The 26,206-nt window shown below is 44.6% G+C and overlaps 1 protein-coding gene across 6 annotated transcripts in view; it reads left to right on the plus strand.

Moving 5' to 3' along the window:
* The first annotated feature begins 24,127 nt into the window (after positions 1 to 24,127).
* The window catches only part of cd276 (CD276 molecule), a 344,803-nt gene continuing 342,724 nt past the window's right edge, over positions 24,128 to 26,206 (plus strand). For 2 of the 6 annotated variants that reach the window (XM_068015428.1, XM_068015431.1), the window contains exon 1: positions 24,151 to 24,552. The gene's annotated coding sequence lies outside the window, so the exon portion shown is untranslated. Of the gene's footprint in view, positions 24,553 to 26,206 lie in introns of all 6 variants that reach the window. The other 4 variants (XM_068015432.1, XM_068015424.1, XM_068015430.1 and 1 more) reach the window with 4 other exon arrangements.

The following is a 26,206-nucleotide window of genomic DNA, read 5'->3' on the forward strand; positions in this document are numbered from 1 at the left end:
TGCTTTTAACTAAATTATTCTGAAGGTTATGGATTCCTCCTATTGAAGTGAGGAGTTATTCCCATCTACCCTGTCACTTTTACTCATTATTTTAAATACTTTAATTAGATTAATCTTCTCATCTTCAGAGAATATAACTAGGGATTATACCCTGCGTCTCATCATAACTCGGCCCTTTCATCTTTGCTATCACCTTCTTGAACTGTCACCAGATTTTTATCCAAGACCATTATCCTCCTCAGGGTCGGGATGCTTGAAACTGATCACAATATGTCAATGAGGTCTGATCAATGCTTTATATAATTACTGAAGTAGGTGTCAGCCATGACTCAGTGGCAGCAATCTTACTGTAAATCATGAAGATTGTGGGTTCAAGTCCCCCTTCAGACTATTGAGCAAAAATCAGGGAACACTTCAGTGCAGTAATGAGGGAGTCCTGTGCAGTCAGAGATGCCATCTTAAAGATGAGATATTAAACAAGGATCAGACAGGGCTCTAGAGGGTTACAAGGTTGCCAGGAAGGAGCTGAAGAATGGACTTAGGAGAGCTAGAAGGGGACATGAAAAAGTCTTGGCGGGTAGGATTAAGGAAAATCCCAAGGCCTTCAACACTTATGTGAGGAACAAGAGGATGGCCAGAGTGAGGGTAGGGCTGATCAGGGATAGTGGAGGGAACTTGTGCCTGGAGGCGGAGGAGGTAGGGGAGGTCCTAAATGAATACCTTGCTTCAGTGTTCACTAGTGAGAGGGACCTGGTCGTTTGTGAGGACAACGTGGAACAGGCTGATATGCTCGAACAGGTTGAGGTTAAGAGGGAGGATGTGCTGGAAATTTTGAATGATATGAGGACAGATAAGTCCCCGGGGCCAGACGGGATATACCCAATATTCCGGGAAGCGAGGGAAGAGATTGCTGCGCCTTTGGCGATGATCTTTGCATCTTCACTGTCCACTGGAGTAGTACCGGATGATTGGAGGGTGACAAATGTTGTTCCCTTGTTCAAGAAAGGGAATAGGGATAACCCTGGGAATTATAGACCAGTCAGTCTTACGTCGGTAGTGGGCAAATTATTGGAGAGGATTCTGAGAGAGAGGATTTATGATTATTTGGAAAAGCATGGTTTGATTAGAGACAGTCAGCATGGCTTTGTGAGGGGCAGGTCATGCCTCACAAGCCTTATTGAATTCTTTGAAGATGTGACAATACACATTGATGAAGGAAGAGCAGTGGATGTGGTGTATATGGATTTTAGCAAGGCGTTTGATAAGGTTCCCCATGGTAGGCTCATTCTGAAAGTAAGGAGGCATGGGATTCAGGGAAAGTTGGCTGTCTGGATACAAAATTGGCTGGCCCATAGAAGTCAGAGGGTGGTAGTAGATGGAAAGTATTCAGCATGGAGCTCGGTGACCAGTGGTGTTCCACAAAGATCTGTTCTGGGACCTCTGCTCTTTGTGATTTTTATAAATGACTTGGATGAGGAAGTGGAAGGCTGGGTTAGCAAGTTTGCCGATGACATGAAGGTTGCTGGAGTTTTGGATAGTGTGGAAGGCTGTTGTAGGTTGCAACGGGACATTGACAGGATGCAGAGCTGGGCTGAGAAGTGGCAGATGGAGTTCAACCTGGAAAAGTGTGAAGTGATTAATTTTGGAAGGTCGAATTTGAATGCGGAATACAGGCTTAAAGACAGGATTCTTGGTAGTGTGGAGGAACAGAGGGACTTGGGGTCCATGTCCATAGATCGCTCAAAGTTGCCACCCAAGTTGATAGGGTTGTTAAGAAGGCGTATGATGTGTTGGCTTTCATTAACAGGGGGATTGAGTTTAAGAGCTGCGAGGTTATGCTGCAGCTCTATAAGGCCCTGGTTCGACCACACTTGGAATATTGTGTTCAGTTCTGGTCGCCTCATTATAGGAAGGATGTGGAAGCTTTAGAGAGGGTGCAGAGGAGATTTACCAGGATGCTGCCTGGACTGGAGGGCATGAGCTACGAAGAAAGATTGAGGGAGCTAGGGCTTTTCTCATTGGAGCGAAGAAGGATGAGAGGTGACTTGATAGAGGGGTACAAGATGATGAGAGGCATAGATAGAGTGGATAGTCAGAGACTTTTTCCCAGGGTGGAAAGGGCTATCACCAGGGGGCATAATTTTAAGGTGATTGGAGGAAGGTTTCGGGGAGATGTCAGAGGTAGGTTCTTTACACAGAGAGTGGTGGGTGCGTGGAATGCGCTGCCAGCGGTGGTAGTAGAAGCAGATACATTAGGGGCATTTAAGCGACTCTTGGATAGGTACATGGATGATAGTAGAATGAAGGGTAGGTAGTTAGTTTGATCTTAGAGTAGGTTAAAGGTTCGGCACAACATCGTGGGCCGAAGGGCCTGTACTGTTCTATGTGCTATGTTCTATGTTCTAAACTGACTGTCTGCTTGTCAGGTTGATCTATGACACCATTCAAATAAGAGCAGGGGAGTTCTCCCTGCATATATTCATTCCTCAACCAACATCACTAAAAGCAGATTATCTGGTCATTATCACGTTGCTGTTTGTGGGAACCTTGCCGTGTGCAAATTGCTTGCCTTATTTTCTCCACTGCAACAGTTCAATGTACTTCTTTGGTTGCAAAGTGCTTTGGGATGTCCTGAGGTTGTGAAAGGTGCTACAGAAATGCAAGTTTTTCTTTTCTTTTAGCACTTCCTTGCTTTCAATGGACTTTTAAGTTCCTTTCTTCATCTCTTCTTCTCCTGGTACTTCTTCCTTTAGTCATTTTGCTGTATGCAGGACAAATTGTTCTGGAGCGTTCCATTCACACCCACGCATGTTTTTGCATTGTGCTACTGTTTTAATTAAAAGTGGCTCTGCAATATGATGTGGCTGTGCTCTGTTAGCTGTGTTTCCATGGGAGATACATGGCAGTATTTTATATGGTATTATGATTTCTTCGCCTGTATCTCCCAACCCTGCAACCTCTATCACCTGGAATGGCAATGGCAGCAGGTGGATGAGAACACCACCACCTCCAAATTCCCCTCCAAGTTACACTCCATCCTGACTTGGGCATATATCACCATTCCTTCATCGTCATTGAGTCCAAATCCTGCAACTCCCCATCTCAAGGCACTGCGCCTTCACCACATGGACTGCAGAGGTTCAAATGGCAGCTCACCCCAACTTTCTCAAGGGCAACTAGGGACGAACAATAAATGCTCGCAACACCCACATCCCAAAAATAAATAATTAAAGAAAATGCAAGCTCTTCCTTTCAATTTTCGATGTTCACGATGCCCAATGGATTTTGAAATCAGCAGTACACATTTCACACCATTTAACTTTACACTTCTGGCCGGGGACTCTCCTTGATATTCTGTGAAGTTCTGTACAAATCAGTAATGTAAAATTTGTATTCCCAGCTTGTATGGATGAACTGAGATCCCGCACACTACATCCACAATGCACTGATAGCTTTGACACAGACAGTGGCAATTCATTTACACTCACTGATGACAGCACTTTGCCCAAAAGGCAGGGGACTAAACTACCTTGTGACATGCTGTTCCTTGCCTCTGGAAGTGTGCAGACTGCTTCACTTACATCCCAGCACTCCTTCTGCAGACAGCAGAGTCAAATGAAGGATACAATCAAGATGAATTAAATATATTCCTGGAGCCAGAGCCCTGACTCTGAAGTAGTTTTATCTGTTTAACTACTATCTCATTTCAGCAGCTGCCTGGCTTGGATACCATACAGAGAGAGAAAGAGAGAGATAATGAAAGAGAGAGGCAGAGGCAGAGAGACAAAGAGAGAGGCAGAGATAAAGAGGTGCAGACAGAGAGCGAGGCAGAAAAGAGTGAGAGAAAGATGCAGAGACAAAGAGAACAAAGGAAGAGAAAGAGAGAGGGAGGTAGAGGGAAAGACGAGAAAGGCAGAAGAAGGAGCAGCACAGAAAGATGCACAGAGAGACAGAAAGAGACAGCAAGAAAGAGAGATAAAGAGAGACAGGCAGAGAGAGAAACAAAGAGAGAGAGAGAGGCATTGTATAGTATAACTCAACAGAGGGAGCTGTTTCGCAAAAAAAAGGAAATAAAAGTTGCATTAATTTTCAGGAGGAGATGCATTTGCCACGCATGCACTGATCTTCAGTGTTGCTGCAATTTTTTTGTTCTCTTAAAGAGACATGGTAAAGAACAGGACGATAAAGTTAAGGAAAAACCCTACATATAAAGTCGAATCCTTGATTTTCCATAATTGTGGTCCTAGCATGTGATGTCTGTTGAGAAATCACAAGAGTGCACCCAATTATTTTATATTTTAAATGGATACACAATTGTGGGAGGGCCCCCACTATTTACCAATTTGCATTCCTGGTGGATGAGTCTCCTTGCTGGGTGCACACATTCGGAAAAGTGGTCTTATATCTCAGTCAACCCTATCCACTCCAATTCGGTATTTCCCAGGAACTGAAAAATGTGGAACTGCTTAGTTCCCACAGATTTTCCTTCTTGTACATCCTCCACTACTTCCTGCTTTTTCCCATCTAATATGAAGGACTGTACATAGGTACCTTCAATTAATATGCTGTGTCCATTAGTTGAACTTTTCAATGCTCTGGGTGGCACTGCACATTGAGAGTTTGAGTCAGTTTGTTTTGGGGAGCCAGGGACAGGAGATAAGCCAACGGAAGGAGGTGAAGCTTGGGTTGACTTTCTGCAGGTAGCAGGATTTGCGGGAGGATGTTGCTCTGTTTCGCTCGTCCAGAGGTGCTCATTGATAACAAATTTCAGCTGCATTCTGACAATGAAAGTATAAGTGGGGTTAACTACATCCATTGCATGTAGGCAACCGCAGATAGGGTTTTGACTCAGTGTTTGGGTGGAATTTTGCACTGTTTCCGGTTCCATCACACATCACCACTCCAGGATTCATCTCTCATTGCTTCACATCTCTGCCCCATACCACCACTCCTTGCTCTTCCCCACACTGCCCCTCCCATCACTCTCCCAATCTACCCCTCCTGGCTCTGCCATACTGCTATACTTGGTTTGCTCTCTGCTGCACACTGTCGGCAAGAGTTGTCAAACTCGTGTTAGAACAAAGATTGCCAGTTAGAAATCATGGGGAGGGGATGATCCAGGGAAAGTGATGACGGCAATGAACTGGGCAGGGGGAACATAAGTTACCAGCACAAACAAAGGGTGGACTTGGAGGAGATTGCCTCTGTGAACTGAGGGCGATGGACAAAGGATGTCAGTAGTAACCTAAGGGTGAGAGTGGAGAAGAATGTCTCCATGTCACTGGGACAACTCTACAAATAAAACTAAAACAGTCAACTTTAACAAGAAAGAGTCTTATTATATAGACACAACACTCATAATTTCTCCAAAAAATGAGGGGAAATTCTTGCAATTTTTACTACAACCCCCACTTCAAGTGTCAGTTGTGGATGAGTGGGTAGCACTCTCACCTGAGTCAGACATTCCCACTCCAGAGACGTGAGCACAATAATCTAGAGTGTGGAAATGCTGCACTGTCAAAGGTGCTGTCTTTCAGATGAGACATTAAACTAATACCTCATCAACCCTCTCAAGTGGGCATAAATGATACCATGGCACTATTTTGAAAAAGAGCAGGGGAGTTGTGCCTGGTGGCCTGGCCAATAATTATCAGTGAACCATCATCACTAAAACAAATTATCTGGTCATTATCTCATTGCTGTTTATTGGGCTGTACGGTAAATTGACTGCTGTGGCTCTTGCATTACAACAGCGACTGCTGTTTAAAGGCATTACATGGTCTGTAAAACCACTTGGCAATGTCCTGAGGATGTGAAAGGTACTATAGAAATATAATTCTTTCTTTCTTGAAAAATCATGGAGTCTTGGGAAACTTCAGTTCCAACAGGTCTGTGTGCCATTGCTCTTTGGGTAGAAGTCCATTCCATAATCCAGTATCCAAGACTTTTAGATGGTTGGACTTTTGGGGCCTGTGTCAGCTTTTTGGAAATAGTTGGCCAGCTTTTGCTAGTTTGTGTCATGGACACTAGTATATGACCTTGAGACAGATTGCATATACTAAATCAGAATTTATTGGCACAGATCAAGCTGCTCTCAGCACAGTCCTGGGATCTGAATGGTCTCTAAGATTCGGGTCCACACTAGGCCATGCACTTACCAAGTAATCGAGTAGGAAGTCCTTGATTTTCTCTTTAGCTCTCTTGCTAGGCTACCCCAGCATCTTTAGCAGCAACTAAGGATGTCTCTGAATGGATAGGGGGCATTCTGAAGGGGGAGGGTGAACAGCTAGAGGTTGTGGTACACATTGGTACCAATGACATAGGCAGGAAGAGTGACGAGGTCCTGCAGGGGGAGTTTAGGGAGTTAGGTAGAAAGTTATAAGACAGGACCTCTGGGGTTGTAATCTCGGGATTACTCCCTGTGCCACGTGCCAGTGAGGCTAGAAATAGGAAGATAGTGCAGCTAAACACGTGGCTGAACAGCTGGTGTAGAAGGGAGGGTTTCAGATATCTGGACCATTGGGATCTCTTCAGGGACAGATGGGACCTGTACAAGAAGGACGGTTTGCATCTAAACTGGAGGGGCACAAATATCCTGGCTGCGAGGTTTGCTAGCGTCACTCGGGAGGGTTTAAACTAGTGTGACAGGGGGGTGGGAACCAGAGCAGTAGGACAGCAAGTGAAATAAATGAGGGGGAACTAGTTAATAAGGCCAGTAAGACTAAGCGGAAGAGCAGGCAGGGAGATGTTGCGGAGCACAGCGGGACTGGTGGTCTGAAGTGCATTTGTTTCAATGCGAGAAGTATAACAAGTAAGGCAGATGAACTTAGAGCTTGGATTAGTACTTGGAACTATGATGTTGTTGCTATTACAGAGACATGGTTGAGGGAAGGACAGGATTGGCAGCTAAATGTTCCAGGATTTAGAACCTTCAGGCGGGATAGAGGGGGATGTGAAAGGGGTGGGGGAGTTGCATTACTTGTTAAGGAGAATATCACAGCTGTACTGCGGGAGGACACCTCGGAGGGGTCGTGCAGCGAGGCAATATGGGTGGAGCTCAGGAATAGGAAGGGTGCAGTCACAATGTTGGGGGTTTTCTACAGGCCTCCCACCAGCCAGCGGGAGGTAGAGGAGCAGATATGTAGACAAATTTTGGAAAAATGTAAAGGTAACAGGGTTGTAGTGGTGGGTGATTTTAACTTCCCCTATATTGACTGGGATTCACTTAGTGCTAGGGGCTTGGATGGGGCAGAATTTGTAAGGAGCATCCAGGAGGGCTTCTTGAAACAATATGTAGATAGTCCAACTAGGGATGGGGCCGTACTGGACCTGGTATTGGGGAATGAGCCCAGCCAGGTGATCGAAGTTTCAGTAGGGGAGCATTTTGGGAACACTGACCATAATTCCGTAAGTTTTAAGGTACTTGTGGATAAGGATAAGAGTAGTCCTCGGGTGAAGGTGCTAAATTGGGGGAAGGCTAATTATAACAATATTAGGCAGGAACTGAAGAATTTAGATTGGGGGCGGCTGTTTGAGGGTAAATCAACATCTGACATGTGGAAGTCTTTCAAACGTCAGTTGATTAGAATCCAGGACCGGCATGTTCAAGTGAGGAAGAAGGATAAGTTTGGCAAGTTTCGGGAACCTTGGATAACGCGGGATATTGTGAGCCTCGTCAAAAAGAAAAAGGAAGCATTCGTAAGGGCTGGAAGGCTAGGAACAGACGAATCCCTTGAGGAATATAAAGACAGTAGGAAGGAACCTAAGCAAGGAGTCAGGAGGGCTAAAAGGGGTCATGAAAAGTCATTGGCAAACAGGATTAAGGATAATCCCAAGGCTTTTTATACGTATATAAAGAGCAAGAGGGTAACTAGGGAAAGGGTTGGCCAACTCAAGGACAGAGAAGGGAATCTATGTGTGGAGCCAGAGGAAATGGGCGAGCTACTAAATGAGGACTTTGCATCAGTATTCACCAAAGAGAAGGACTTGGTGGATGATGAGCCTAGGGAAGGGAGTGTAGATAGTCTCAGTCATCTCATTATCAAAAAGGAGGAGGTGTTGGGTGTCTTACAAAGCATTAAGGTAGATAAGTCCCCAGGGCCTGATGGGATCTACCCCAGAATACTGAGGGAGGCAAGGGAAGAAACTGCTGGGGCCTTGACAGAAATCTTTGCATCCTCATTGGCTACAGGTGAGGTCCCAGAGGACTGGAGAATAGCCAATGTTGTTCCTTTGTTTAAGAAGGGTAGCAAGGATAGTCCAGGAAATTATAGGCCGGTGAGCCTTACGTCAGTGGTAGGGAAATTATTAGAGAGGATTCTTCGGGACAGGATTTACTCCCATTTGGAAACAAACAAACTTATTAACGAGAGGCAGCATGGTTTTGTGAAGGGGAGGTCGTGTCTCACTAATTTGATTGAGTTTTTTGAGGAAGTGACAAAGATGATTTATGAAGGAAGGGCAGTGGATGTTATCTATATGGACTTCAGTAAAGCCTTTGACAAGGTCCCTCATGGCAGACTGGTACAAAAGGTGAAGTCACATGGGATCAGAGGTGAGCTGGCAAGATGGATATAGAACTGGCTCAGTCTTAGACGACAGAGGGTAGCAGTGGAAGGGTGCTTTTCTGAATGGAGAGATGTGACTAGTGGTGTTCCGCAGGGATCAGTGCTGGGACCTTTGCTCTTTGTAGTATATATAAATGATTTGGAGGAAAATGTAGCTGGTCTGATTAGTAAGTTTGTGGACGACACAAAGGTTGGTGGAGTTGCGGATAGTGATGAGGATTGTCAAAGGATACAGCAGGATACAGATCGGTTGGAGACTTGGGTGGAGAAATGGCAGATGGAGTTTAATCCGGACAAATGTGAGGTAATGCATTTTGGAAGCTCTAATACAGGTGGGAAGTATACAGTAAATGGCAGAACCCTTAGGAGTATTGACAGGCAGAGAGATCTGGGCGTACAGGTCCACAGGCCACTGTTACAGGCAATGCAGGTGGATAAGGTAGTCAAGATGGCATACGGCATGCTTGCCTTCATCGGTCGGGGCATAAAGTATAAAAATTGGCAAGTCATGCTGCAGCTGTACAGAACTTTAGTTAGGCCACACTTAGAATACTGCGTGCAATTCTGGTCGCCACACTACCAGAAGGACGTGGAGGCTTTGGAGAGGATACAGAAGAGGTTTACCAGGATCTGGCCTGGTCTGGAGGGCATTAGCTATGAGGAGAGGTTGGATAAACTTGGATTGTTTTCACTGGAACGACGGAGGTGGAGGGGTGACATGATAGAGGTTTACAAAGTTATGAGCGGCATGGACAGAGTGGATAGTCAGATGCTTTTTCCCAGGGTGGAAGAGTCAGTTACTAGGGGACTAAGCTTAAGGTGAGAGGGGCAAAGTTTAAAGGGGATGTGCAAAGCAAGTTCTTTACACAGAGGGTGGTGAGTGCCTGGAACTTGCTGCCGGGGGAGGGGGTGGAAGCAGGTACGATAGCGACTTTTAAGAGGCATCTTGACAAATACATGAATAGGATGGGATAGAGGGATACGGTCACCGGAAGTGCAGAAGGTTTTAGTTTAGATCGGCGCAGGGCCGAATGGCCTGTTCCTGTGCTGTACTGTTCTTTGTTCGTTGTTTGTTCTTTGTCTAAAATACGAAATTTTTGGCCAAGCAGCAATATATCTTTGGTTCAACAGTTTGGTGCTATACATGCATTGTTTCAGGAGCTGAGCAGACAAGCAGATGATATGTTCAAATCCTTCCAAGGTCTCACCCCTCCCTATCTCTGAAGCCTTCTCCAGTCCTGCAAGAGATCCTCTGAGATCTCTGCATTCCTCCAATTCTGGCCTCCAGCTCATCCTCGATTTTAATTGCTCCACCATTGATGACTGTGTCTTCAGCTCTCTAGGTCCTAACCTCTGGATTTCTCTCCTAAAATCTCTACATCCCTCGACCTCTCTCTCCTCATTGAAAGACATTCCCCAAAACCACCATTTTAACCAAGATTTTAGTCGCTGATCCTCAGTGTCAATATTTGTTTCATTATACATATGTAAAGCACCTTGGGATGTTTATTAACATTAAAGATGCTATATAAAGGCAAGTTTTTGTTGCATTATGAAGCAGATTATTTGGCCATTTATCTCATTGCTGTTTGTGTGATCTTGCTGTGTACTATTTGGCTGTCACATTTCCAACATTACAACAATGACTCAATTTCGAAGTATTTCATTGGCTGCAAGGAGCTTTGGGATGTTCTGAAACTATGAAACATACAACAGAAATGTAAGTTCTTTCTTTATTAAAACTAATAGTTATCAAAATCATTCTGGATTGCAATGAAATCCTGGCCTGAAAGGTGAGAGGTCAAGAGTATTTATCCACTGCCTTCATTACATTTTTAGGAAACACTGCTGGGAGCTTGTAAGCATTTCGGAAACATTATTTGATATATAAACTAAAACATGTCCTCCCTCTGCCCTAACGAGTTAGAATAGTTGATGATCTACCATATGTGGTGAATGGGATGATACAGTGGAGTTGTTATTTTAGCTGGGAATGTGGTTTATCTGGTGCAGTTTTCCAGAGTGAGTGGCCAACACACAGCCTGACTCAGCTAACACGAGACAGATGTAGGTGGAGATCAGTGAAAGGGCAGCCTGCCCTCAGTCAGTCAAATCAGGATCACTAGTAGGGACATAGGAACATTAAGACCAGGAGTCAACCATGCAGCCCCTCAGGCCTGCTCAGCCAGTCAATTGGATCATGGCTAATAATCGCAGCTGGCAGGATTCTGGGCAGACCGGTTTTACAATGATGGCCTCAAACAGATTTTAGGCATACGCAAAGTCACCTAACGCCTGTTTCAGGCGTAGGCTCTGGATGCTTTTTTTATAATCTTCGGCAATATGGCGGGCGGCGGACTTCCAGTGTGGAATGTGCCCACCATATGGAACACTTGAACGCCCATTTTACACCTGTATAATGGACGAGGCATCAACACTTTCTGGCCTTTCTGTTGTCCCAAAATGATTCACAATCAATTAATTATTTTTCAGAGCAGTCAACATTGCTTTGTAGGTTTGTTAGAAGGGGTAAAGCCTTCCACTGTCTCCAAGACAGTCAGTAACCTCATCTCCTATGGAGATGGTCCCCCTACAGCTTCCCACCTCATAGTCCCACAACCCTGAACAGCCCACTTCTATCTCTTTCCCAAAATCCACAAACAGAACTGTCCTGGTAGACCCATCATTTCAGCCTGTTCCCATCCCACTAACTTACTTCTTCCTATCTTGATTCTATTTTTCCTTCCCTTGTCCAGTCTCTTCCCACCCACATCCGTGACTCTTCTGACGCCTTATGGCATTTCAACAGTTTCCAGTTAACTGGCCGTAACAGCTTCCTCTTCTATGGACGTCCAATCTCTCTACACCTCCATCCCCCATCTGGACGGTCTGAGGGCTCTCCATCCCACTTCTTCCTTGAACAGAGGCCCAATCAGTTCCCATCACCACCACCCTTCTCCGCCTGGCTGAACTTGTTCTCGTGTTGAACAACTGCTCCTTCAACTCCACTTACTTCCTCCAAATAAAAGGTGTTGCTATGGGTATCCACATGGGTCCTAGTTATGCCTGTCTTTTTGTGGGATATGTTGAACATTCCTTATTCCAAACCTACTCAGGCCCCCTCCCCCAACACTTTTTCTGGTACATTGATGATTGTTTTGGTGCTGCTTCCTGCTCTCGGACCAAACTGGAAAACTTTGTCAACTTTACTTCAAATTTCCACCCTTCTCTCACCTTCACATGGTCCATCTCTGAAATCCCTTCCCTTCCTCGACTTCTTTGTCTCCATCTCTGGGGATAGACTGTCCACTCGTATTTACAATAGGCCCGCCAACTGCCACAGCTATCTTGACTACACTTCCTCACTCCCTGATTCCTGTAAGGATTCCATTCCATTCTCCCAGATTCTCCATCTCTGACGCATCTGTTCTGATGATGCAACCTTCCACAACAGTGCCTGGTAAGTCTTCCTTTTCCCTCAAATGAGGATTCCCCCACACTGTGGTTGACAGGGCCCACAACTGTGTCTGACCCATTTCCCGCACTTCTGCCCTCACCCTTTCCCCTCCCTCCCAGAACTGCGACAGGATTCCCCTTGTTCTCACTTTCCACCCCACCAGCCTCCACATCCAAAGGATTATCCTCCGCCATTTCCACCAGCTCCAGCGTGACGCCACCACCAAACACATCTTCCCTTCCCCTCCCCGTCAGCATTCCGAAGGGACCGTTCCCTCCGCGACACCCTTGTCCACTCCTCCAACATCCTGACACCTCTTCCCATTCCCTCGGCACCTTCCCATGCAATCACAGGAGGTGTCATACCTGCCCTTTATCTCCTCTCTCCTCACGATCCAAGGCCCCAAACACTTTTTCCAGGTAAAGCAGTGATTTACATGTACTTCTTTCAATTTAGTGCACTATATTCACTGCTCACAATGCGATCGCCTCTACATTTGGGAAATCAAAGGCAGATTGGGTGACTACTTTGCAGAACACCTCCGCTCAGTCTGCAAGCATGATCCCAAACTTCCAGTTGCTTGCCATTTTAATTCACCACCTTGTTCCCATGCCTACATTTCTGTCCTTGGTAAATATCAATGCAATCTTGAGGAACAGCACCTCATCTTCCGATTAGGCACTCTACAGCCTTCTGGACTCAATATTGAGTTCAATTATTTCAGACCATGAGCCAATTTTAAAATTATTTATTAATCATGTGCTAGTCTTGAACTTATTTTTCATGTTTTTGCTTTCGCACAGAGCTGTATTATTCTGCCATTAGTACTCTCTCTGGACTCGTGCTTTGTTTTTCGCTACAAATATTGAGCACTATATTTGCATTCTGTTCCATGACATCTGTCATTTAATCTCTCCTCCCTCCATCCTATCACCGTCCTTCCTTCTTGTTCTTCTTCCCCCCTTCCCCTTGCTTCAAAGACTGTTACATTTCTAATTTTTGCCAGTTCTGATGAAGGGTCACAGACCTGAAACATTAACTCTGTTTCTCTCTGCACAGATGCTGCCAAATCTGCTGAGTATTTCCGGCACTTATTGTTCCCATTTCAAGCCTTCCATGGGCAGTCTTTTTCACAAGAGCGCAGCCATGAACTTGGGGTTGGCATTCAATCTCACTAACATCTGCAAACAAAGCCAGGCTAATAGGTGGAGAGATATAAACTGTCCAGGTGTTTCCACAAGGCAAATGTTAATTGCAACTATTTTGAATTTATGGGGATTGTCATCCTGCAGGTGGATGTGAAAAGTCTTCGGGGAGGGAACAAAATTATCAGTGAGCTGTAAGAATTGTATTTTCCATAGTTTCACATAGCAATGTAACCCTTAATGCACTGCAGTTGAGTACGCTTGCCTGGATCACTGATCTATTGGGTTAATATTACAACACTTAAGCTTTTGACTAGCTCCATCACTGCACTGTGACTGTCTGTTTCATTGTCACAAGTCAAGAATTAAAAACTTACATAACAGCTAAGTCCTGGAAGATAATCACTTCCTGAGAGCTGCTGGATGAGTGGCTGGGATGGTCGAAATGGCCTTAAGTGTGGTGAAAAAGAATGATTTATACAGTACCTTTCAGGTCCTTAGGACATCCCAAAGCCTTTTCCAGACAATGAAATCCTTAAGGTGCCAGTAATTTGTGGAGGCATATTACTGCGGAGGTAGCAAAACTCCACTCTCTGCAAGTTACCCATTCATCTTTGACCAGGAGGGACAGCTGGAGGCTACCATTGGCTAGAATGGGGAGGCGGTGGCATAGTGGTATTGTCACTGGACTAGTAACCCAGAAACCCAGGTTACTCTCCTGGAGACATGGGTTTGAATCCCACCATGGCAGAAAATGGAACTTGAATTCAATTAATAAAAAGAAAATCTGGAATTAAACAGCTAGTCTAATCTTATTCTTTGGCCTCCTTGTCTCGAGAGACAATGGGTAAGCGCCTGGAGGTGGTCAGTGGTTTGTGAAGCAGCGCCTGGAGTGGCTATAAAGGCCAATTCTAGAGTGACAGACTCTCCCACAGGTGCTGCAGATAAAATTGGTTGTCGGGGCTGTTACACAGTTGGCTCTCCCCTTGTGCTTCTGTCTTTTTTCCTGCCAACTGCTAAATCTCTTCGACTCGCTTCGCTTTAGCCCCGCCTTTATGGTTGCCCGCCAGCTCTGGCGATCACTGGCAACTGACTCCCATGACTTGTGATCAGTGTCACAGGACTTCATATCACGTTTGCAGACGTCTTTAAAGCGGAGACAAGGACGGCCGGTGGGTCTGATACCAGTGACGAGCTTGCTGTACAACGTGTCCTTGGGGATCCCGCCATCTTCCATGCGGCTCACATGGCCAAGCCATCTCAGGCGCCACTGGCTTTGTAGGGTGTATATGCTGGGGATGTTGGCCGCCTCAGGGACTTCTGTGTTGGAGATACGATCCTGCCACCTGATGCCAAGGATTCTCCAGAAGCAGCAAAGATGGAATGAATTGAGACGTCGCTCTTGGCTGACGTACGTTGTCCAGGCCTCGCTGCCGTAGAGCAAGGTACTGAGGACACAGGCTTGATACACTTGGACTTTTGTGTTCTGTGTCAGTGCGCCATTTTCCCACACCCTCTTGGCCAGTCTGGACATAGCAGAGGAAGCCTTTCCCATGCGCTTGTTGAATTCTGCATCGAGAGACAGGTTACTGGTGATAGTTGAGCCTAGGTAGGTGAACTCTTGAACCACTTCCAGAGTGTGGTCGCTGATATTTATGCATGGGGCATTTCTGACGTCCTGTCCCATGATGTTCATTTTCTTGAGGCTGATGGTTAGGCCAAATTTGGTGCAGGAACCCACAATCCTGTCGATGAGTCTCTGCAGACACTCTTCAGTGTGAGATGTTAATGCAGCATCGTCAGCAAAGAGGAGTTCTCTGATGAGGACTTTCCGTACTTTGGTCTTCGCTCTTAGACGGGCAAGGTTGAACAACCTGCCACCTGATCTTGTGTGGAAGAAAATTCCTTCTTCTGAAGACTTGAACGTATGTGAGAGCAGCAGGGAGAAGAAGATCCCAAACAGTGTAGGTGCGAGAACACAGCCCTGTTTCACGCCACTCAGGATAGGAAAGGGGTCTGATGAGGCACCGCTATGCTGAATTGTGCCTTTCATATTGTCATGGAATGAGGTGATGATACTTAGTAGCTTTGGTGGCATCCAATCTTTTCTAGTAGTCTGAAGAGACCACGTCTGCTGACGAGGTCAAAGGCTTTGGTGAGATCAATGAAAGCAACGTAGAGGGGCATCTGTTGTTCACGGCATTTCTCCTGTAGCTGGCGAAGGGAGAACAGCATGTCAATGGTGGATCACTCTGCTCGAAAAACACACTGTGCCTCAGGGTAGCCATGCTCAGCCAGCTTCTGGAGCCTGTTTAAAGTGACTCGAGCTAGTCTAATGATGGGCATAAAACCATTGCTGATTGTTGCAAAAACCCATCTGGTTCACTTATGTCCTTTAGGGAAAGAAATTTGCGTCCTTACCAGGTCTGGCCTACATGTGATTCCAAACCCACAACAATGTAGCTGATTCTGAAAAAATGTCCTCTGAAATGGCCCAGCAAGCCACTCAGCAGTACCTAACTGCTAAAACATCAATAACCCACATGGACTGCAGTGGTTCAAGAAGGCAGCTCACTACCACCTTCTCATGGGCAATTAGGGATGGGAAATAAATGCTGGCTTGGCTAGTGACACCATATCCCATGAACGAATATTTTTTAAAATCCTGCAGTGTAAAAGGAAGGTCAAACTGATGATATCTCTGATCTTGTTACAGATGCAGCCCTCTCACTTTGGCATCTGTATGAATTTTACAATAAAATCCATCTTGAATTCTCCTTCCACCCTCACCCCTGCTCCTCAATGACTTTGTATCCTCCTTGTTTCAGCGTCTGAGACACAGCGGAGAGAAACCATTTCTGAAGCAATTGCTCAGGGTCATTCCCAATCCTCCCTGCTGTAGTTGACATCATGGGGCAATTTTTTCACCATCTGCAGCCCCACAAGTTCCAACTGTTTTAAAGGCAAAAACAATGACCCAAAATCTGGACAAGGTTCACATAGGCTCTGTAATGGTGGATTCACTTTGCTGGCTTGAGTTCAGCTGTCTCCTATATGTTGTTCTGCCCAGTGCCATGCAGCATTGACATTCAATGCTAGCACCATCTCTGATGCCAAGGGTGCAGACAGGCTTGGGGTTGGCATTGGCAGCAACTATAAACAACTTTAAAAAGAGAAAGCAAAGCACCAGTGCAGGGCGGAGGATCAGGATTTGAAAAGGCACATCTTTATGTTCCTGTTCCTGGGACTACTTAATGACCTGGATCATGTGAACACAGGAAAATCAGGGAATGGTGGAGTGCACCCTAATGGAGCTTGTCCAAATTTCCATCTGTTAGAAAGAAAGACTTGCATTTATATGGTGCCTTTCATGACTGAAAGATGTCCCAGGTACTTTGCAGCCAGTTAAGTAACTCTTTGAAGTTTAGTCATGGCTGCAATGATGGAAACAGGGCAGCCAATTTTCACAGAATAAGGCACCACGTATAGCAATGTGAAAATAACCAGATAATCTGTTTTTAGTGATGCTGGTCCAGGGATAATTATTTGTCAGTAGTTCTTCATAATTGTGCCATAGGACCTTTTATGTTCAGCTGAGAGGACAAACAAGGCCTTGATTTAACATCTCATCTAAATGATGGCACCTCTGACAGTGCAAAACTCCCTCAGTACTGCACTGAGAGTATCAGCCTGGATTATGTGCTCAAATTCCTCATTGGATCATAGGAAATAGGAGCAGGAGTAAGACATTCGGCCCATCAAGCCTGCTCCACCATTCAAACAGATCATGGCTGATCATCTTCCCCCCCTATCCCCATATCCCTTGCTGTCATTCGTATCCATGTCTTGAACATGCTCAAAGATTGAGCTTCCGCAGCCCTCTGGGGTACAGAATTCCACAAATTTACCACCCTCTGAGTAAAGAAATTCCTCCTCATCTCAGTTTCAAATGGCCAGCCCCTTATTCTGAAACTCTGCCCCCTGGTTCTCAACTCACCAGCCAGGAGAAACATCCTATCCACATCTACCCTGTCATGCCCTGTAAGAATTTTGTAAGTTTCAATGAGATCACCTCTCATTCTTAGAAACTCTAGAGAATACAGGCCCAGTTTCTGCAATCTCTCCTCATAAGATAATTCTGCCATCCCTAGAATTAGTCTGGTGAACCTCCGTTGCACTCCCTCTATGGCATTAGATGAGGAGACCAAAATTGTGCACAATACTCCAGGTGCGGTCTCAACAAGGCTTTATACATTTGCAACAATACATCTTTAATCCTGTACCCAAAACCCCTTACGATGAAGGCCAACATACCATTTTCCTTCTTAATTGCTTGCTGCACTTGCATACTAGCTTTTAGTGACTCATGAACAAGGAAAACCCGGTCTCTTTGGACATCAACACTTCCCAACCTCTCACCATTTAAGAAATACCCTGCCGTTCTGTTATTTCTACCAAAGTTGTTCACATTATATTCCATCTGCCATGTTCTTGCCCATTCATTTAGCCTGTCCAAATCCCCTTGAAGCCTCCTTGCATCTTTCTCACAACTTACATTCCCTCCTAGTTTTGTGTCATCAGCACATTTGGAAATATTACAATTGGTCCCCATATCCAAATTACTTATATTGATTGTGAACAGCTATGGCCCAAGCACTGATCCTTGGGGTATCCCACTAGAACAGCCTGCCATCCTGAGAATGACCCATTTATTCCTACTCTCTGCTTTCTGTCTGTTAACCAATTCTCAATCCATTGCACTACATTGCCCTGTGCTTTAATTTTGTTTACTCAATGCACAATGTTCTGACTCAGAGGTTCGAGTGTTATCCACCGAGCCATGATTCAGGCAAGCTCCATTATGAGCATGCGCTCCCCTGCCCAGTATCCTTGTATTGTCCACTTGAATGAATATTCATTGGTTTCTGTTTCACATTCATTGCGAAAACGTAACCAGTAAAAGTAAGAATTGAATATGTGGTGTCCACATCAGGAAATGTCTAATCAGGGCAGTGCTGGAATAGTTTACACACAAACACATTCTCTGTCAAGTACTCGGCGGTGTGAGAATTCCTTAACAGGACAACTAGCTAGAAGGATTGCTCCGTAGGGCACGAACCCCTTAAAGCAGGGATGCGCAATCTGCAATCCCCGAATTACAAAACAGTTTGCATTTATACAGCACCTTTAATGTTGTAAAACTTCCCTAGAACTATATCCAGCCACTGAGACTTTGCAATCCATCCTTGAAGGCCAGTCAACTCAATCGTACTTGCGTCCATATTCCTTATTCTGTTTGTCATGTTTGAATATGTGGGCCTGGAGGTTTGGAAAGGGTGGTTCTTAGTGCTGCTTCCTGAATGGTGGATTAATCCTAAATCAGATTAAGATGATGAGGAACTTGAGCTATGTGCAACATAAGGGGAACATGGATCAAAATTTTACAGGTGGTCCTTGAGGCTTCCTGGTACACACCTGTAGAACTAACAGCTAGAAAAAGAACCTGAAGACAAAACAAAACTCTGCAAATGCTGAAAATCTGAAATAAAAACAGAAAGTGCTGGAAATACTCAGCAGGTCTGGCAACATCTGTGGAGAGAGAAACAGAGTTAACATTTCAGATCGATGACCCTTCATCAGAACACGAAGACTTCTGCTCCAGGATATATATGTCCAGTAACTGCTGTTGGCAATATGACTGAATGAATGCTTAAGTGACTTCATTAACATTCGTTTATCCATGATTTTCGCAGAAGTGATAATCCTTTACAATAAATAAGAGTCAAAATGAACTGACAAGCTGTTCTTCGTGGTGGATCTTCCTTTTTGTCTTGTTACATGCAGACCTGTCTTGTAAGTTCCAGGAGCAATATTGCTGTGCGACCTTATCCTAGTAGTTCTGTTAAGTGTTGAGTTTCAGTGTGGAAAAGTCAAGTGCATTTTATTTTACAGGGAAGTTTTTTGTAAAACTGTGAAAATATTCAACTGTAAGTTATCGCTTCCAAAAAATGCAAATACTCAAATTTAGTTTAATTATTTTAACAGAATTTAAACAAAAAAGATAACAAATTATATTTGGGTTTAAGTCAACATCAAATCTGATTGCATAATTAGCTTGGCTCTGTTGGTGGTGCTCAAGCCTATTAGTCAGAAAGGTTGCAGATTCAAATATCTTAAACACATACTGACTGGAGTATTGGCTAAGTTTTGCTTTTGGAGGAGAGGTTAAATCAAGGCCCAGTCACCCTGTTCAAGCAGATGTAAAAGATCCCATGACATTAGGGAGTTTCCCTGATGTCCAGATCAACATTTCTCTCTCAACCAAAACCAACAAGAACAGATTATCCACTCACTCATCAATTTTCCAATTTACAGGACCTTGCTGTGTGCATCATGGTTTCCACCTTTACACATATAACAATGGTGACTGCATTTCAAAGGTATTTTATTGGCCATGAAACATTTTTAGGCAGCCTAAGGATGTGAAAGGTGCCATATAAATGCAAGTTCCTTCTTTAATTAATGGAATTAAGGCAATTTGCATTAATAAGTGAGCATTTGGAATTTTGCTCAATTTAAACCATTTTGGGCTCAAGTTTCAGAGTTCTCAGACAATTGCAGGGCTGGACGAGGTTCGGGAGATAGGGAGGGGTGAGGCCATGAAAGGATTTGAACATGAGGAGGAGTGTTTTAAATTGGAGCCATTGGAGAACTAACGCCGGTCAGATGACGGATGAGTCAGTTTTAGCACAGGTTTGGATACAGGCAGCAGGGTTTTGGATGAGTTGAGGTTTATGAAGGATGGAAGTGGGAGGCTGACTAGGAGAGCATTGGAATAGTTGATTTGAGAGGTGACAAAGACAGCAGATGAGCTGAGGAAGGGGTAGAGAGAGGCGATATTATGGAGGTGGAAGTTGGCAGAAATTGTGATGGAGAGGATAGGAGATCAGAAACTGCGCTCAGGGTCAAATAAAATGCTGAGGTTGTGAAGAGGTGGCTTCAACCTGAGACAGTTAATCCCTACTCCCATGGAAGTAGACATGGTATAAACCAGGTGAGCAGTTAGAGTACAACACTGCAAGTATCTCTCCACCTCGCCCAACCCCCAGTTTTCCTGTAATTTTGGGTTTCGGAATTTTAAAATCATTTTATCAAAAAATGCAAATATATTTGTGGGGAGTGGCCATGTATCATTGAGCCCCTCCTCCAAGTTGCTGAATGCTCCTTTGCCAGCCACAGAGTTGCGATTACCTCACCCAATTGTTGATGACCTGTGGCTTTATTGAGTAGGTTTCAAACTGGGTTCTTTGGAACTTGTGGTATCCCAGTGTGTCAGTAATCAGATTTCTGTTAGTCTAGGATGTAACATGCCACTTGCTGAGAGCATATCATCTCAAGATTTCCAAACGCCCACCCCCGATATTTATTGGCTTACTCACGAGGTATATCAGTTGATATAAACAGCTCAATGTACTTTATGCAATGATAATTGTAGTAGGTAGCATACACCATCTTTCAGAAGTTAGGACAATGGGCCCTGGAAGTGTGTCAATTTTTGCTTGCGGTCTCTGGGAATGTGTCAATATTTGGAGAGATTTTCTGGGAGTGCGTCCTTGTTTTTAACAGCTCCTGGAGTGACAGTATTTACACGGATCCCTGAGGGTGTTTCAGTCTTTTGCAGGGAATCCCAGGCAGAGTACCAGCATTTTGCGGGGGGTGGGGGGAGGGGGTCCCCATACTTTCTTAACTTTAGTAACACTGGCAACTAAAATCATAAGTAACATATTTACTCCTGGTTACACATTGACTAATAGACCACATCATTTAAAGATGCTCTGGTGTCTTCAAAGGGAAGATCAAACCTCAGGGTTTCTGAACACTAGCTCCCAACAGCACTTCCCCTTTAAGCTTCTAAAAGAGCAACATTGGAGTTTGGAGGCAGAGTGCTTGGGTACACTGGATTTTCCTCTCTGGGATCTAAGATTGGACCCAGTCTAGACTGTAAGGGTTTTATCAGAAATTAAGTGGGTCAGTTCAACCCTTTCCAAGAGGCCGCATCCAAAATAAAACAAGCTCTCTGTCGGTAATTTTACTTAAAGAGGTCACAGGATGACTTGCATTGAAAATAGAAACAAAACATGGTGTACTCCTGCTATCAATGTTGGAACACTAGCAAGGGCTATTCTGAATTTGAGGTATATTGTTGGGTAAGTATAAAGAGAGCTTTACTGGCTGTCTAGCCATTTTACATAGAATTACATAGAATTGAGAACACAGAAAAAAGCCATTTGGCCCAATTAATCTGTGCTGGTATTTATACCCTGTATGAACCTCCTTCCACCCTACTTCATCTCATCCTTTAAGCAATTCCTTCTATTCCTTTCTCCCATGTGTACTTATATAGCTTTCCCTTAAATGCAAGTATGCTATTAAACTTACCCTACTCAAATATATCTCAGCACATAACTAACCTCGATGACAGCTTCACAATAATTAGATACTTTCAATGGACAGCCAAAAATGGCCCTCTCCTCTTTCTCATTTCCACTTTGCTAATCAACATTCCTTTAATGTACATACATTTCCTGCTTCCTATTCCAGGGTGTAGAATCTTATGTTTAGAAACATTGAAACCCATATGCCATTCCTTATCCTGCTCACTCGAACATGCAAAACTTCCTTTTGAAGGCTATCAGTCTGCCTTACACTCATGGCTTGGCCAATCAGCATCCCTCAGAGATCTTTTAATATTGAAAGAGATTAAAAATATTAACACTGGAGGGAGGGCGAGTAACAAGAGGACACAGATCTAATGTTCTTGGCAAAAAAAGCTAGAGGTGAGATGAGAATCTAGAATGCATTAAAATAAAATGAAGGGTCACTGACCCGAAACGTTAACTCTGCTTCTCTTTCCACAGATGCTGCCAGACCTGCTGAGTGGTTCCAGCATTTCTTGTTTTTATTATCTAGAATGCATTGCCTGAAGCAGATTCAACAATCACTCACAAAAGAGAATTGGATAATTGGAAGGAGAGAAATTGTGCAGGACTATGGGGAAAGAGCAGGGGAGTGAGACTAATAGCTCTTTCAAAGAACAGGCACAGGCATGATGGGTCGAATGGCCTCCTTCTGTGCTGTAAGATTCTGTGTGATAGGGAATTCCACTTTCTAACCGCCCTCTGAGTAAAGAAGTTTCTCCTGAATTCCTTATTGGATAGATTAGTAATTTATACTCATGTACTTGATCTGGGAGTAATTTGTTTTGACACTTGTGCGTGAAATGCGAGTGTTCCATTTGCCTAACACTATCAGCACTCATGTTGATATGAATAACATTCATTACGAAAAGAGAGGACTGTAATATCATTAGATGTTTGGTTCCTAATGGGAGTTGAGCCAAGAGCCATGTACTCACAGTGACATCTTAGACAAATGATCCACGATACCTTATCATAGAAGCTTCCGCTGTACATGTGAAGAAATATTTGCTAAACCTTTTTCTCAGAGATGTTAGCTTAGAGGTCATTGTGGGGGTCAATGAGTTGATGCTGAAATCCCTGTGTTAAAATAGCAGGTGTGGAATTTGATATGTTTAACATATAGGGCTGGATTTTAAGGTGGGGGGGGGTAGGTGGTTGGGGGGGAGAGTCGTCCACCAACTGAAAAGTCGGTGGCGATCATGCCTCGGCTGGGCCTGGCGATCCAGATGGATTTTACACTCCCCAGGACCTTAATTGGTCTTGGGTGGGACTATCACATGATTGAGGCAGGAAGTCCCGCCTAATGGGGTGGTGGCTACTGCTAGGACTGCAACCCAGCTCAAGAATGAAGGTGATGGGGAGCACTGGAAAACTGGTAGGTTTTTGGGGCCTCACCGGAGGCAAACGGTCACGCCATGGCAAAGCAAAGGGAGTTGGTTGGGGGGAGTGTTGGCATTGGGGCTTCGATGGTGGCACTTCTTCGGGCACAGGGTGCCCGATCAGGAGGGCACCCCCCTTAGAGCATCAGAAGGCTGCCTACTTTTATCAGGTGGCTTTTCTGAGGCCTCAGCCACCAACCTGCCCACCGTAAAATCCCCATGGCAGTGGGCAGAACATCGATTGGCCTGGGCGGGTGGGCTGTTTCTTGCCGCCACCGCCCTGCATAAATTGACAGTGGAGGTGGGAATGGGTCAGGAAGGGCCCCCAGAACCTTCTCCATTTTATGAACAGTAATTTATGCTAGATCAATTGTTAATTTTAAATCCGAGGTTGAAAGATTTTTGTGAACCAAAGGAGGGATATGGGGCAAAGGCGGGTAATATGGAGTAAGATCAGCATTGAATGAACAGGCTGGAGGAGCGAAATAGTCTCTTTCTGTTCCTGTGTTCCACATTCAAAACAGGATACACTTTGCCTTGCACGAGTCTGCAATTCAACAATAAGCTATTAGAATAAAAGCAAAATACTGCGGATGCTGGAAATCTGAAATAAAAACAAGAAATGCTGGAACCACTCAGCGGGTCTGGCAGCATCTGTGGAAAGAGAAGCAGAGTTAACGTTTCGGGTCAGTGACCCTTTGACCCTTCATTATTATATAATAAGCTATTAGACACTGGCAAATAGGCTGGAAGGATTACAGGATCCTGTGGGAAAAGCGACGACATTTAAAGGCAGCACTGGAATCTGGTTTGGGTTAGAAGCAGTGCAACAGCCACTGGCAAATTAGACAAACTGCAGACTTTTTCTTTTCAAAGGCGGATTCTGTGAATTTATACCGTGTGCAGAATTAGAGAGAGGTGACTGAAAGAACCGAAGCTCCTCTCACACCGTAGAAAACCGGATGAAACTTACAACTGAAATCCCACAAGCAGTTCCAGTAAGCTCCCTCCACCACCGTCAGCTTCTGGTCAGAATACAAGTAATCTTTATGCAAAAGGTATTTGATTCTATAAAGAGAGCATAGATGGGATGTGTTACTTCACAGAGGAGGCGGGGTTAGCCTTCACGTTTGAATTATAGGAAGGAGAGAAAGAGTTAGCTGGAGGGACTGCGATCCTGAAACCCACCCACTTCGGGGAACTCCCTCAGACTGTTACTCTGGAGCAGCCAATGAATAGTGAAGAGCAATTTAGGCCAGTGTGGTGACATCACCAGCACAAAGAGGGTCTATTCGACCTGCTTAGAAGCTGCTGACTGATTCGCGTTGTTCGCCCCAAGTCCTAATTCCTGGTCTCGCAGCGTCTCTGCATGTGTTTTCGTCCACCCGCACGGACTATAGGAATGAACGAATGCAGCCGGCCCTTCTGAGTGTTCCAGTTTTCGCCAGAATTGAGCTAGCAACTTTTTAGGAAAAACTGAGAACCAAGATTATCTTTTCTGCACTCCTGGCTATGGCTTGTAGGGTGAGTAGGATCTGCCTTTTGTCTCAATGAAAAGGAACTGTAGCCCTGGAGAAAGTTGGGAGGAGATTGGGAAGGGTATGGAAATAGATGGACACAAACGGAAAGTGCATTTGATCCAGGCCGAGGAACTGCTGTCTGCAATTTGAGTAAAACAAAAATCCTTAAATAACTATGTACAGTTATAAATTCTTAAAGGAATACTACTTATTTTCCCCTGAAGTAGTAACTGATAGCAAAAGATTAATCTCTTTACTTCAGAACAGGGAGTGTTAAAAAAATCAGTTCTTGCCGGAGTACGGTTCTGATCCTCTAAATAGACATTACTTGTGTTTCAGTCAAGACAACACGTGCCAGTTAACTTATGGGAGTTGCAGCAAGAGGGCATAACAGCTGAGCCTGAATTTGTTCTTGCCCAACATTTATGTATTTTCACTGTGCAGTCACCTAGACAACTGAACTGACAATTTTGCTGATGTGTGTAATCCCTTCTCCATTGTTGCCTCTGTTGAGATTAGCTGAGCACAGATTGGGAATCCAATAGTCTATATGGCTGTGAGGAGGAGGCTTTTAACCAATGGAGGTGGAACTGGGCCTTGTGCTCCTTTTCTGTGTCCTGACTGATATTATTGCCAGAGAGGGAGTGCAATGAAGGTTCACTAGACTTGATCGCAGGATGGCAGGACTGTCCAAAAACTCATTTAGGATACCCCCAGGTTGTGAAATGCATGGCAACAGAGGCATGCGGTACAAAAGCAAGGAAGTTATGTTAGACCTGTACAGAGTACTGGTTCGGCCTCGACTGGAATATTGTGTCAAGTTTTGGGTGCCACGTTTTAGGAAAGATGTGAAGGCATTGGAGAGAGTGCAGAAAATGTTCACGAAAATGGTTCCAGCGATGAGGAACTTCAGTTATAAAGATAGATTGAAGTTGGGACTTTTTTTTTGGAGAAGAGAAGGTTGAGAGGAGATTTAGCAGAGGTGTTCAAAATCGTGAGGGGCTTGGACAGAGTAGATGGGGAGAAACTGTTTCCACTCATGAAAAGATAGAGAACAAAAGGGCACAGATTTAAGGTAATTAGCAAAAAGAAGTAATAGCGACACGAGGAAAAACTTTTTCATGCAGTGAGTGGTTAGGCTGTAGAAAGCACTGCCTGAGTGTGGTGGAAGTAGGTTCAATCGAGGCCTTCAAGATTGGATTGCTCGGAACGTAAGAACAGGAGTAGGCCATTCAGCCCATCGAGCCTACTCTGCCATTCAATATGACCTTGTCTGATCATCCACTTTGATGCCTTTTTCCCCACACTATCCCCATATCCCCTTATGTCATTTGTTTTTAGAAATCGGTCAATATCCGCTTTAAACATACTCCATGACTGATCCTCCACACCCCTCTGTGGTAGAGAATTCCAAAGATTCACAACCCTCTGAGTAAAGAAATTACTCCTCATCTCGGTGGCTTCCCCTTATTTTGAAATTTCCCCTGGTTCTGGACTCACCAACCAGGGGAAACATCTTACCTGCATCTATCCTGTCTATCCCTTTAAGTATTTTGTAGGTTTCAAAGAGATCACCTGTCATTCTTCAAAACGCTAGAGAAAACAGGCCCAGTTTCCCCAATCTCTCTTCATAGGATAGTCCTGCCATCCTGCGATCA

The sequence above is a fragment of the Heterodontus francisci genome, chromosome 35 (genome assembly GCF_036365525.1).
Source record: "Heterodontus francisci isolate sHetFra1 chromosome 35, sHetFra1.hap1, whole genome shotgun sequence".
In the NCBI taxonomy this organism is placed as follows: Eukaryota; Metazoa; Chordata; class Chondrichthyes; order Heterodontiformes; family Heterodontidae; genus Heterodontus; species Heterodontus francisci.